Source organism: Motacilla alba, chromosome 2 (genome assembly GCF_015832195.1).
Source record: "Motacilla alba alba isolate MOTALB_02 chromosome 2, Motacilla_alba_V1.0_pri, whole genome shotgun sequence".
Taxonomy (NCBI): Eukaryota; Metazoa; Chordata; class Aves; order Passeriformes; family Motacillidae; genus Motacilla; species Motacilla alba.
In genome coordinates, this window is record NC_052017.1 from 2027428 (window position 1) to 2041156 (window position 13729).

Consider the following 13729-nt stretch of genomic DNA (forward strand, 5'->3'; position numbering starts at 1 on the left):
CCACACAGACACCATCAGATGGAAATTGGTCATGAATTGCCTGGAGAAAGAATTACACCTGTGAAGACCACGATTCTCAGAAATCTTCTCATCCTTTCTGTCAATGGAAGGCTTTTTTTGCATTCCTCCCATTTTTTTGGACTCCTCCTCTCGATTTGTGTGTTCACATAAACTCTTTCCATTGAACCTCTCCTGTGAGGAAAGGCTGAGAGTGTTGGGATTGCTGAGCCTGGAGAAGAGAAGGCTCCAGGGAAAAATGGTTTTAAATGGAAAAAGGGATGAGATGTTATGAAAAAATCCTTCCCTGTGAGGGTGGGCAGGCCCTGGCACAGGGTGCCCAGAGCAGCTGTGGCTGCCCCTGGATCCCTGGCAGTGCCCAAGGCCTGGCTGGATGGAGCTTGGAGCAGCCTGGGACAGTGGGAGGCGTCCCTGCCCATGGCAGTGGGATGGGACTGGATGGGCTTTAAAGTCCCTTCCAACCCAACCCATTCTGGGGTTCTGAGTCTGTGGAACAGCAGCGTCTTCTTAGGGCAGCACTGCCAGTGGCAGCTTTGGGCCTCTGTTGAGAGTGAGGCCCCCACCCATTTGCCTGCCCATTTCATCTCCTGCCTTTGTTCAGACTCATGTTTGGACTCTTATGTCGGTAAAAGCAGCCCCAATCCAAACCCCTCAATGGTAAGTGGATTAAGGAGTATTTAATTTTATCACTGTCTCACTTAGGAACTGGATTATGTTATATTTATAAATACAAAAATATAAATACAAATAGTATAAACAATATAAATATAAATATAAATATAAATATAAATATAAATATAAATATAAATAGAAATAGAAATAGAAATAGAAATAGAAATAGAAATAGAAATAGAAATAGAAATAATGTGATACTATAATATAGAGCATATAATGTATAATATACAATATACAATATATATTATATATTATATATTACATAATATATATTATATAATACAGATTATATAATATATAATATATAATATATAATATATAATATATAATATATAATATATAATATATAATATTATTTATTATTTATATAATATACATTATATAATATATAACATATAATATAGTTATGATATGATATTATTATATGATATATTCCATATAATGTATAATATATCATATCTCATATAATATATATATTACATAATATATATAATATATTGTATAATATATAATATATAATATATAATATATTACAATAATTAAATATATTTATAAATATCCAGAAGCTCCACAGGAATTCAGCTCTGGGACCAAATATGTCAGAAGGATAAACCCACCAAAATCAGATGAGCCTACAAGAGGGGAGGCCTCTGGAGCAGGGAATGCTCTCCCCACTGCCATCCACCACCTCTTCCCATCTCCTGCCCACGGAGCTTGCCTTCTTCAGGGTTTCCTTGTGGAGGACCTACCTCAGACAGGCCCTTTTCCTGGTCGGGACCTGGTCTCTCATGGCAAGAGCAGCGTGGGAGGATGCCATTCCCACATCCATCCGCTCCCAGGGAGAACAGAGGGCAGGGCAGTGCCTGGGATGAGCCTGGGGTGTTCGTGCTGGAACCTGGGAACAGCAGTGGGGTCACACCCTTCAGCCACAGCACTGGGTGGCACCAGGGGCAGGGAACAGCATCACCCCAGGGCCATCCCTCACCCCACGGCCACATGCACCAGCTACAACCTGTCAGGGGCTGGTGGGGGCCCCCAGGGCAGCTGTCCCGGGACAAGAGGCTGCTCCTTCTAACGCCTTGTGCAGGCTGCCCTGGAACAGAGGCTGGACAGAGCTAAAGAATAAAGCAGGGATTTATTCAAATCCTCCATGGATGCACCTTGGGCAGCACAAGAGCCCAGCCAGGGCTGCACCCAAGATCAACCCAAATGGTCCCAAAATGCACGAGCGCTCCCGGGGTCTCTCCCTTGGCTCAGTTCTGCTCCATTTGCACCTTGCAGTTCATTGTCCCGTTCCAGCTTTAGCCCAGGCACTCCCACCCTGCTTGTTTTTCTCTCTGCAGCCCACGCTGTTTGTGCTCCTGGGCTGAGCTTTGGATCATTTGTCCTTGGTGCCCAGCTGGAGCAGGAATTGTTTTGTCTCCCTGCTCTGTGCAGAGAGCTCAGCATCCCCTGATGTGAACCCAGCCCCACACACTAAAGCAGCACAGAACCTGAAAATATAAAAGCTAAACCTGAGGCATCACTTCTGCAGGCCCCAGTGCTCTTTGAGGAATGCCTGATGAAATCTACCCAGAAAAGGTTTTTATAAAGATATTTATCATGCGGGTATCACTCAGGCTAATTGGATCCTAAGCCAACACCACAATCCTGCCACAGGTCAGAGCAATAGATTGGTCTGGGGAGAGGACAGGGAAGGGCGGCTCAGAGCCTGAGTCCTGCTCCCACCAGCAGCACTGCCAGGAATGGGATTCCACTCGTTGGTTCTGAACTTTTGGGGATGCAGGGAGCTGCCACTGCCCCTCTGGAGTCAGGAATCAGAGTCACTGTAGATCTTTTTACCCTGTGCTTCCCTCCATGCTGACGTCACATCATTTACCTGGGTTTAAAAGTGGTGTAAACCCTTTGCATACAGACTGAATTTTTCCCTGATATATATATATATACATATATATAAAAATATATATTAAAATACATATCTATGTGTTTATATTTCTATTCATATTTATATTTATATTACTTTTATATACATTTATTTTTATAAATATATAGAATAATATATATTCTTTATTTGTATATATTTCTTTGCTTTTCTTTCTTTTTAAAGACATCTATGTACACAGACCTTAGAAACACGTATACCACATACATACATATATATATATTTTTATGTGTGTATATTTATATTTATAGTTATAGTTATAGTTAGTTATATTACATTCTCTACACCTATATTTATTTATAAATATATATAATTATATATTCTTATGCTATATATTCCTATTCTATTCTATATATTTTTATCTATATTTCTTTGCTCTTCTTTCTTTTTAAAAACATCTATGTACACAGACCTTAGAAACACATATACCATATACATATATATACATACATATATATTTGTGTGTATATTTATATTTATATTTATATTTATATTTATATTTATATTTATATTTATATTTATATTTATATTTATATTTATATTTATATTTATATTTTATATTTATATTTATATTTATATTTCATTCACTATACCTATATTTATTTATAAATATATATAATTATATATTCTTATTCTATTCTATATATTATATATATATTTCTTTGCTCTTCTTTCTTTTTAAAGACATCTATGTACACAGACCTTAGAAATACATATACCACATATATATAAATATATATATACATATATCCATATATATATATATACATATATATGTACATATATACAAATACACAAGTACATAAATACATAAATATAAAAATATATATGAATAAATACTTCAGAATAAATTGCTCTTTGTCCCAAATGTTTTAATCGTTTTCCCACCCAGAAGCTGCACATCATCCTCAGCCTTGGCTCTAAAGGGGTGCATTTACACCATGAAGAGTTTTCATCTGAGAGCTCAAACCCCTCACAAGACATTAAAAACGAGCATTAAACATGCGGGTGTTTTCAACAGAGACAGCAGGGCTGAGTGTTTTATAGCTGACGGCTGAGCCTTGTGATAAAGTTTTGGGGCTTGCTGAGGCAAGGGCAAGGTGTTCATTGCAAGGGCCAGTGCTGAGTGCCAGACAGGGCAGGTGAGCAGCAGGCTGGGAAGGTGGCTTTCCTCGGGGAAGCACCGCGCTTGGCAAGGGATTGCAAACACCGCTGAACCGGGATGGACCTTCAAGGTCTCACCACACCAAAACCCTCACCACCTTGCCAAGGAGAAATGCCACACCCTCAGAGCAAGCAGATGTGTCCAAACCAGCCTCGAGGGAGGGCTCGGGGTGCTCCTCAGCACCTGGCAGTGCTCAAGGCTGAGCTGTTTCCCTCCAGCTGCTGCCCAGCGCAGCCTCTCCCTCGTGGCACCGCTCCACAGGGACACTCCAGGCCAGCATCCCGGCTCCCCTCGCAGCTGACAGCCCTTTGAAGGGGCTGAGCCCTGGGTTTATCTCCAGGATTTTTCTAATGAGCTCTCAAACCTTCTATCAATGACACATTCCATCAGTGGATCAAGGCACCTAAATAAAATTGACATAAGGCAAGGCCTTTTAATTATCCAATTATTTTGTTTCAAGCAGCAGCTGGTAAAAGGTAAAAAGACTCAGTGTTCTTCTTTCGTCTCTGTTGACATAAAATCAAGGATCAAAGCGCCTTAATTTTTGGCCTCTGATTTTTCTTTCCTTGATTTAAACACGCCTGTTATGAGTTCAGTGGCCTTCCTGCCCCTTTGCTTATTTAGCAGCGATTAGTGAGTGCTGAAGCTGCAAAGCCTCGGAGTTTGCTGTCATGGGATGAAGCCCCCGTGTCACTGGGAGCTGGTGCTGTGCAGAATAGGCCCTCACCCCATCACCAAAACAGTTCTCAATCCCAAGAGGGAGACAGGAATGACTTATCCATGGGGAACTAACATAGGAAGAGATGAAGGGCAGCGTGGGAAGTGTAAGGGAGACAAAAGCACCCAGTGCAGGTCACACCTCTGCTCAGGGACCTGCTGGAGGTGCTGGTTTGAAATTCCACCAGTGTTTGGATCCCCAGTGTCAGACCAGACTCCAGATTTCGAATTCTGCTTGGTTTTTTCCCCCACCTTCACAGAGCATCCTGTAGATCCAGCTTGGACCTCCCCTGGGTTTCTTAAAGAACAGATATTCTGTGGATGCCCATGGTCAGATGGATTTTGCACCAGGCTTCATCTCCAGGCTGGAGTTTCTGAGGAAACCTCACCCCAATGGGCAATTTGGACCAGCCCAGCTCGGACTTGCCCCTGGAGAGGTCTGTCCTTCCCCAGGGGAATGGTGGTTCCAGGTTCCAGGAAGGTGGGAGAGATCAGGGCATGAGTTTTACCCGAGTGCAGCACAAAAACAAATACCACTCAGATTCCTGATTTCTCCTTGCAGAACCTGGACCTGCAGATGTGGTGGGCTGTGAGTCTCTAGCATGGGATGCAGAATTCATCCATGAATGTGGGTTCATTTGCTGGAACCCTGGCTGCTGGGAATTTCAGACTGTCTGTGCTGCCAGGCACTGACCCCCAGGAGAACACTGCATTGACCTGAGGCCGTGGAGAAGCTTCCAAAATGGAATGACAGAGCTGGGATTGTGGGGGTGGAGTTTGCATAGAAGTGTGTGATATCACAGGGTGGGAAACTCAGAGTTTAAGGGTTTAGAATACAGTAAGAGATATAAAGCAAGATGGAGGTTTTAGGGTGGAAGCTGCTCCTTCTCCTCCTTCTCCTTCTCCTTCTTCTCCATGGGTTTGGGTGGTTTTGTGTAATTGGATAAAATGTCCCCATTGCTGGCATGGGTGTTTGGTTATTGGGTTAAAAGTGAAAATAATTTCAGTATCATTTCTGAATTGGGCAGTTGATCCTTCAAAGGCCTTGCAGAGAGAGATGGGGCTCCATTTTGAGTTTGTTAGAGTGCAGTGCTGCAGAGCTCATGGTTTGTGAGAGTGTGACATGGATAAGAACTGATAAACATCTGAGTCCCAACAAGAAACACCATCTAGAGCATTTAAAGGTTCAGCATTCATGGACAGGGATATGGATAGACAGCTGTGAAGAGGAATCAAAAGCCCAGGAGAGGGTTCCCCAGAGTGTGACTGGCCAGCAGAGGCTCTGCAGGAGTTTCTGTGGAGCAGGAGGTGGTGGCAGGGCCCTGTGCAGGAGGACACCCCTGGCAGGAGCACAGCAGAGCGTGGGATCCTCTGTGCTCCAGCACTGCCCTGGGGCTGCACCCCTGGGAAGCACGGGCAGAGCTCCGTGTTCCTGCAGGTGTCTCTGTGGATGGGATCCAGCAGACACCAGCCCCGTGCAGGAGGAAGGCTCTCCAGAGAGCTCTTCCTGCTAAACAAGGGAGGTACCACCCAAACCAGCAAATTTTGGATGGTATCAGGTACTCCCCGCTCCTCCAATGACTCTGGATGTCCTTGAATAAAGTTTTTTAAGGCTCCTCTTGCAAGACTGGCACTGAGAAGCTTTCACAGCCCTGCCAAGGTTGTTAAGCTGGGTAGTTTTAGGTAAGCTCCAGGGCAGACCTGGTCTGGAATTCTTCTTGTCACTCAGGTCAGCCATGCTGGAGGACCTGCTTCTAATTCCTGCATCTTCCTCTCACCCAGTGCTCCCAAATCCACAGGAAGAGATCTCTTTTGCTATGGGACATTGCAAACTCCAGGCTCCCCACCACCAGGAGAAGCTTGCTGAGCTATCCTTCACCTCTCCTCCCTCAGCTGCAGCCGTGAAAAGCAAAAAATTGAACGGATGAGGGATTCCAATGCCAAACTAGCCTTTTCCACCAGTGCAGGGTGGGAGGTGAGGGGTGCACTGGCCTTCCCAAGCAATCCCTGCAACAGAATGGTGACTCCATGAGCTTTTGGAACATGGGACATGTTCAAAATCACCACCACTGCCTGGAGTCTCTCCTAGGGTGAATCTCTGGAAGATCCCAGGTTGGTTTTACGAGGGGGCTTTGCTGAGGATGTTTCTAATTGTAGGGCTCCTGTTGATAAAGCCAAGGCAGCCAGGGTCATTCCCTCAGCCAGGAATTGTGCTGGCTGGAAGAGCTGGACACTAAATATTAGCCCCATCAGCAGCCACACATTGTGCTGCTGATGTCCCCAGGCTGGGAATATTGCCCTCACCAGCTCTTCTCCTTCAATTCTGCCCTGTCATGGTCTGGCAGGGTCTGGCCAGGGTCTGGCTCCTTCTGTCACCTTGGCCAATCCCCTTTGCCTTGGCCTGTTCTGTTTTGCTGCTCAGGAAGGTTTATTTATTTTATTATCAGCAATGGCGTGGCCAGCAGCAGCAGGGAGGTCACTCTGCCCCTGCCCTGGGCACTGTGGGGTCACTCCTCGAGTGCTGTGCCCAGCTCTGGCCCCTCAGCTTGGGAAGGACGTTGAGACGCTCGAGCGCGGCCAGAGGAGGCAGCGAGGCTGGAGAGGGGCTGGGAACACAAACCCTGAGAGCAACCACGGAGGGAGCTGGGGGTGCTCAGCCTGGAGAAAAGGAGACTCAGGGCTGCCCTCATCGCTCTCTGCAGCTCCTGAAAGGTGCCTGTGCTCAGCTGGGGCTGGGCTCTTTCTCCAGGCAGCGCTGACACAACCAGAGCACACAGCCTCGAGCTGCACCAAGGCAAATACAGGCTGGAGAGCAGGAAAAAGCTTTTCCCAGGAAGAGTGATAAAGTTCTGGAATGGCTGCCTGGGGAGGTGGTGGAGTCACCATCCCTGGGTGTGTTTAGCAAAGCTTGGATGTGGCACTGGGTGCCAGGGTTGAGTTGAGCTGCTGGGGCTGGGCTGGACTTGATGGTCTTGAATGTCTCTTCCAACCCGGTCATTCTGGGAATTCTGGGAATTGAGTCCCAAAGATGCAGCTGACAATGCCAAATTTACTCTGATAAATGTCCATCTGTACAATGCACACCACATTCAGCCACTCCATCACTTTGGCTACACCAAGGGCTGGACTCACTGATCCTCGTGATCCCTTCACACCCAGGATATTCCATGATTCTAGGAACACAAATCGTGCCCAGCTGCTGTGCTCACTGCCAAAACCAAGCCCACATGGAGACAAAAACCTTGGGAATGGTCCACCCCTCTTAGCTTTGAACATCCAGAGAAGGTGGCAGCTTCTCTCACGTCCCTTCAGGCTGCACCTTTCCTCAAAGCTTTCCTGTTTGTTTTTGTGGGCAGCAAAGGCCAGGTGGCCACCCCAGACTGCCAAACCAGCCCTGCGGCCATCTAAAGGCAGGTGACGTGAGCACCATCCCCACTAAAGCTGCTGCTGCACTTCAGCCCAAGCCAGGGGGCTGAGATTTCTCTGAGTTGGTGCCAGGGGTGGCTTCAGGTGTCCCGAAATCCTGAGATATCCAGGGTGCCTTTTAGCAGGGGAATGGCCACAGGAGAGCTGGGTCAGCAGAAAGAGTCAAGGGCCAGGGTTTAAATCTGAAAAACACCAGATGTGGCATCACCTGAGGACTTGGGGAAGCCCAAGGAGCAGAAAATTCAGACCTCAGAGTCCATCTGAGGATGCAGCTTCATCTGGGGTTAACAGGAGCAGCTTTTGGGGGAAAGGAACCCAGAGCTGGGGTTGGAGCACTCCCATAAACCGGAGTTTGAGGTCTGGCAGCCTGCAGACACAGGCTAGCTCAGGTTAAAGCCTATATGAGAAACTCAGACAGAATTGGGGGTTCCAGAGCTTAATCACATCAGCAACCCCAGGTTATTCCTTTCAAAATTAAAGAATAATTAAAGAAGAAAGCCAAGGCAGAGCTCAGCACTGCGTCTTGCTCAGAGGAACACGAATTTCACACAGCAGACACGGGAATGACAAACCATAATTAACATCTGGGAGCGGACAGTGAGGACCTGGAGAGGCAACGACTCCTGCTGTAAATTAAATATCAGTTTGGTCAGAGGGTCAATAAAAATAGGCTTTCACCTGCTCCTAATTATTTCCCCCACTACAATAGCTGCTTGTTCCCACTCAGGGGAGGACAGGGCTGTGAGGCAGAGTGTGCAGAGGGTGGAATTCACCTCTCTGAGGCAGCTCTGACCTGCTCACACTCAGGGCTTCACGAGGGCAGAAGTCCTTTGCATAAAGGTGCTTTTTACCCCCGTGTGAAGCTCAGAGCACCTGAAAAATTGCATATTTTAATGTGGCTGCTGCTGGCAGGGCTGTGGCAGCAATGGAAGTGGCTGGGATCCAGCTGCAGAACCAGCCCTCCCCGTGTGTTCGTGTGCAGGCAGTGTGTGTTCATGCAGCTATGCAAATGCACCAGCAGCGTGGATTTAATGTGTTCAAATTGCATCACAGCTTGAATTTTAAAACAAAAAAAAAAACCAAAAACCACCAAAAAAAAAACAAAACAAAAAGAAAGGGAAAAAAAAAAAAGAAAAATAAAAAAAAGAAAGAAGAAAAAAGAAAAAAAAAAGGGGGCGGGAAAGAAAGAAAAAAGAAAGAAATCAAGAAAGAAAAAAAAGAAGAAGGAAAGAAAAAAAAAACCCACATTTTTTAAGCCTTCAAAACAAACGCCCTTTTCAACCCACTGGCAATTATGGAGAGGTCCTGATCCTTTCTGCATGTTACTGTCAAACAAGTTTTCAGTAGGATTCAATAAAGTGATCTGACATTTCTTTGGAGATCTTTGCACACAGTAGCTCAAGCCACGAAAGAACTTTACTTCTGGCAGCTATGTGAATATTTTATTTTGCCCAAAGCTAGACAGGTGTGATCAAGAAGAACAGGGGGGGAAAAATATATTAGCAAAAGGCCTTTCAGTGGCAATACAGGTGTTTGCTGGAGTGCAGTCAGTTTGGGTTGTGTGTGTTTTTTTTAAAGAAGAAAATCTTGGTAGGGTTAAGATTAAAGGCACAGCACATTTGTTTCTCATAGACTGAAAGTCAGGGAAGCGTTTTCTGAAAGAGAGGGTAGGGTTTGCCCTTGGAAAGGGCATTTTTGAACCAGATCTGAAATGAGGATTAAGCTCTTCATTCCCATAAGCTCAAAGAGGTTTTGGCACATTAGGTATTCCCTGGATCCCAGCCCTCCTCACCAAGCACTGGGGAGCCACTAAAGAGTTAAATGAGTTTATAATTCACAGAACAAGTCAATACATTCATTCAAACAGTTACAGAAAGGTCACAGGCTGGGATGCCTGAAACCTGCTTAAGCAACAATTTTTTGCTCCTCAGGTAAGGCGAAAGGCAGGGCACATTTCCTGGAGCAGAAATCAGAGGGATCAGGCTGGAGATCCTGCCAAAGAACCAGCGCAGCGGGGAGAAGCTGCACTGGGGTTTTTTGGGATCTGGGAAGCCTCCTCCCGGGGCAGAGGCTCGGGAAGTTTGTAGGAAATGAGAGGTGGGCTGAGAAAATGCAGTGTGTGTAGAAGAGTCTTTAATTCAGCGTTGAGGACAAAGAGTGACAGAGGAGCTGGGGCCAGCCTGGAGGAGGCCCAGCAGGAGGGACACCCCAAATGCCACTGCAGGGCCTGTCCTTGGGGATGTTGGGCATTCTGGGAGCTGGGTCCAGGCCAAGGAGAAGGGAGAGGGACAGGGGGCCTGGAGCAGCTGGGCACTGGGTCATGGAGGAGGCAAAACTGATTGTCTGAGCATCTCCAGTGGGATGGTCTCCAGAGATCCTACAAGGTGTCAGCTCCACCCTAAACATTACAGAGCAAGGCCCTCAGTGCCTGAGCTCACAGCATTTCATGTGAAAATCCTTCTTTCTGGTTCAGAACCTCCGTGGCTGGTTGATCTGAAAAAAGATTCTTGTACACAGCTTTTCCTTCACTCTCCCAGAGGGATGGACAAGAAATCAGCCTGCGGGGGTTTCAAAACCGTGAAGGAGAGCAGCCATGGGGAGGACAAAGAAGGAAGAAAAATTAAGGTAAAATTTAAAAAAGTAAAAGAAAGAAAAAGAAAAAGAAAAAGAAAAAGAAAAAGAAAAAGAAAAAGAAAAAGAAAAAGAAAAAGAAAAAGAAAAAGAAAAAGAAAAAGAGAAAGAAAAAGAATAAATAGAAAAGAAAAAGAAAAAGAGTAAAAGATAGAAGAAAAAGAGTAAAAGAAAAAGAAAAAAAGAAAAAGAAAAAGAAAAAGAAAAAGAAAAAGAAAAAGAAAAAGAAAAAGAAAAAGAAAAAGAAAAAGAAAAAGAAAAAGAAAAAGAAAACAGAGTCACAGGAGGGAAGTGGTATATTTTTCTTTAGGCTAAGTCTCACTTTGCATTGATCACAGTACAGTGAGGCACGAAGGATCCCAGCTGCCATAACCAGAGAAGAAATATATTTAAGACTTCAGAAGAATTGAAAAATGATTGGGAAAATGATCAGGAAAAATTATCAGGAAAAATCAGGTGCCTCTGGGAACCGAGTCAGGGCAAAATTCCATCTTAGGAGCTCCAAACGTCCTTCTGGAGGGAGTTTCTCCCTGAACCCAGAGGGAGATGAGTCGAGGGAAGTTTAGGTTGGATAGCAGGAAAAAGCTTTTCCCAGAAAGAGTGATAAAGTTCTGGAATGGCTGCCCGGGGAGGTGGTGCAGTCACCATCCCTGGGTGTGTTTAACACAGCCTGGATGTGGCACTGGGTGCCAGGGTTGAGTTGAGGTGTTGGGGCTGGGTTGGACTCGATGATCTTTGAGATCTCTTCCAACCTGGTCATCCTGGTTATTCTGGGAATTCTGTGATTCTGGGAATTGGGTTCAATCACCTCACTGAGATGCCTTCATCTGACCAATGTTTACTCTGTGACACCTTAGGGGGGTGGCCCATGACATGTCCTCAGGAACTTTTTCAGCAGGAAAAGGAGGATTTGAAGCTGATGAGCACAGATGGGACAGCAGAGGATAAAGAGAGACAAGGCTGTTGCTCAAACACAGCCAGCTCTGGGGGTATCTGGCTGGGCTCTGCCATCTTTGGGGGCTATAAAGGGTGTCAAGGACCAGCAGCCCTGTTGTGACTTGCCATCAGAGGCTGCAAATATTGCCCGGGTTGTGCTCCCAGACAGCCCTGCTTTCCTGCCAGGTGAATTTCAGACTGACCACGGCAGTGTCCTCCCTCAGCCACGGGCAGAGTGTGACCCACAAGTGCATAAATCACACCTGGAGGTCAGCCCGAGGTGAGCTGCAGCCAAAGGGGAAGAGCAGGTGAATCATGATTTGAATCAACCCTGCTCTGGGCAGCGACAACAAAAACCCAGCAGAAGCCACAGGGCTCTGGGAACACCGGGCCACTGCTGTGGCACTCACCAAAGGTCACTCTTCTGGTGACATCAGAGCAATTGGGCCACCAGATTTACTTGGGGGTACCCCATCCCCCAGATAAATATCACCCATGTGCCAGGAGAAGTGGCAGCAGGACACATGGAAGGTTTTCCATTTGGGAAAGGGAGGAAGGAGGTTTTGCCTGTGCTGCCAGCCAAGCAGAAAAGAAAGAGAAAAAAGAAAAAAAAAAGAAAAAAAAAAGAAAAAAAGAAAAAAAGAAAGGAAAAGGAAAATGGTAAAAGATAGAAAAAAAAAAGAAAAATAGTAAAAGATAGAAGAAAAAAAGAGAAAAGAAAAAGAAGAAAAAGAGCAAAAGATAGGAGAAAAAGAAAAAGAGAAAAAGGAAAAGAAAAAGAAAAAGGGGGAAAAAAAGAAAATAAAAAGAAGAAAAAATGAAAAGAAAAAGGAAAGAAAAAGAAAAAGGAAAAGGGAAAAAAGAAAAAGAAAATAAAAAGATGAAAAAATGAAAAGAAAAAGAAAAAGAAAAAGGAAAAAAAAAGAAAAAGAAAATAAAAAGAAGAAAAAAGGAAAATAAAAAGAAAAAAAAGAGAAAAATAAAAAGGGAAAAGAAAAAGAAAAGGAAAAAGAAAAAGAAAAGGAAAATGAAAAGGAAAAGGAAAAAAGAAAAAAGAAAAAGAAAATAAAAAGAAAAAGAGAAAAAGAAAAAAAAACCAAAAATAAAACAGAGCCACAGGAGGGAAGTGGTACATTTTTCTTTAGGTGAAGTCTCACTTTGCATTGATCACAGGCACACTGAAGCATGAAGGATCCCAGCTGCCACAACCAGAGAAGAAATACACGACTGAGCCACCTCCAGCCTCCCAGCAGGCCCGGGCTCCTCACCTGCAAACCCACCCTCCACATCTCCACACAGGATTTATGATCCTAAAAGTGAATTTTTTTGCATTGGTTCTGTCTTGTGCTTTTTGCTGGGAAGTTGCCCAGTGCTTCCCTGAATTACTGAAAACATCTGGCTCTGTTTTGGGCAGGAAAAGCCACTTTTCTTGCTGTTTGTGCAGCACAGCCTCACACGAAAGGAGGGCTCAGGGCTCAGAAAGCTTCAGGATCTTCGGAGCCTCTCAAAAGCCTTTTAATTACCTTTGAAATAGGACAGGGATGTTCTTTGGGGAACATCACGAGACCCGAGAGCAGAAAAAAGCTGAGAGAGCTGGTCCCACCGACTCCCAGCTCCAAGCCAAACAGGTTTGGCCAGCCCTAATTAAGGTAATTAATATCCCCAAGCCTGTTATTAAGCAAGAAGCAGTAAAAGGGAGTCTCCCCTTTACCTCGGGGTCCTGCTGAGCACCTCAGCCCAACAAGCAGCCCATTGTCAGCCCCAGGGCTGGATCCTGCTGCTCAGGGCACCTCAGGAAGTCACCAGATGAGCCCCCATCCCCTTCTGAGCACCATTTCAGGCCGCGTTCCAGCACGCGCTTCGGGCACAACTGTGGAACCCCAGGGCACTGGGAATATTTCTGTGTCTGCTCTGGGGTGCCCTGACCCCCAGGGCAGCACTGACTCTGACCCTCATCCATGGAGAAAGTTTCCCAGACTTCAAGATAGACTGGAACCCACAGAAGTGTGAAATAGATTATAGAGAGCAGTGTGGGTGAATCACTGGGTGAGAAATTGAGGTTTTGGGATTTTTAGTGTGTTGTGGATGGGAGCAAGATGGAGGGCACAGGGTGTCCTCCTGGGTTTCTTCTTCATGCTTCTTCTTCCTTCCTCTCCATGGGTTTGGGTGGCATTTTGGAATGGGGCAGAAAAGTCCACATTGCTCTGTGGGATCAGTTC

General features: G+C 45.4%; 1 long non-coding RNA gene across 1 annotated transcript; it reads left to right on the top strand.

Moving 5' to 3' along the window:
• Window positions 1-9831: 9831 nt before the first annotated feature.
• On the top strand, window positions 9832-13050 carry LOC119697683. The gene is made up of 3 exons (XR_005255905.1): window positions 9832-9874; window positions 10461-10568; window positions 12684-13050. It is a non-coding gene; the product is annotated as an uncharacterized LOC119697683 (long non-coding RNA).
• The last annotated feature ends 679 nt before the right edge of the window (window positions 13051-13729 follow it).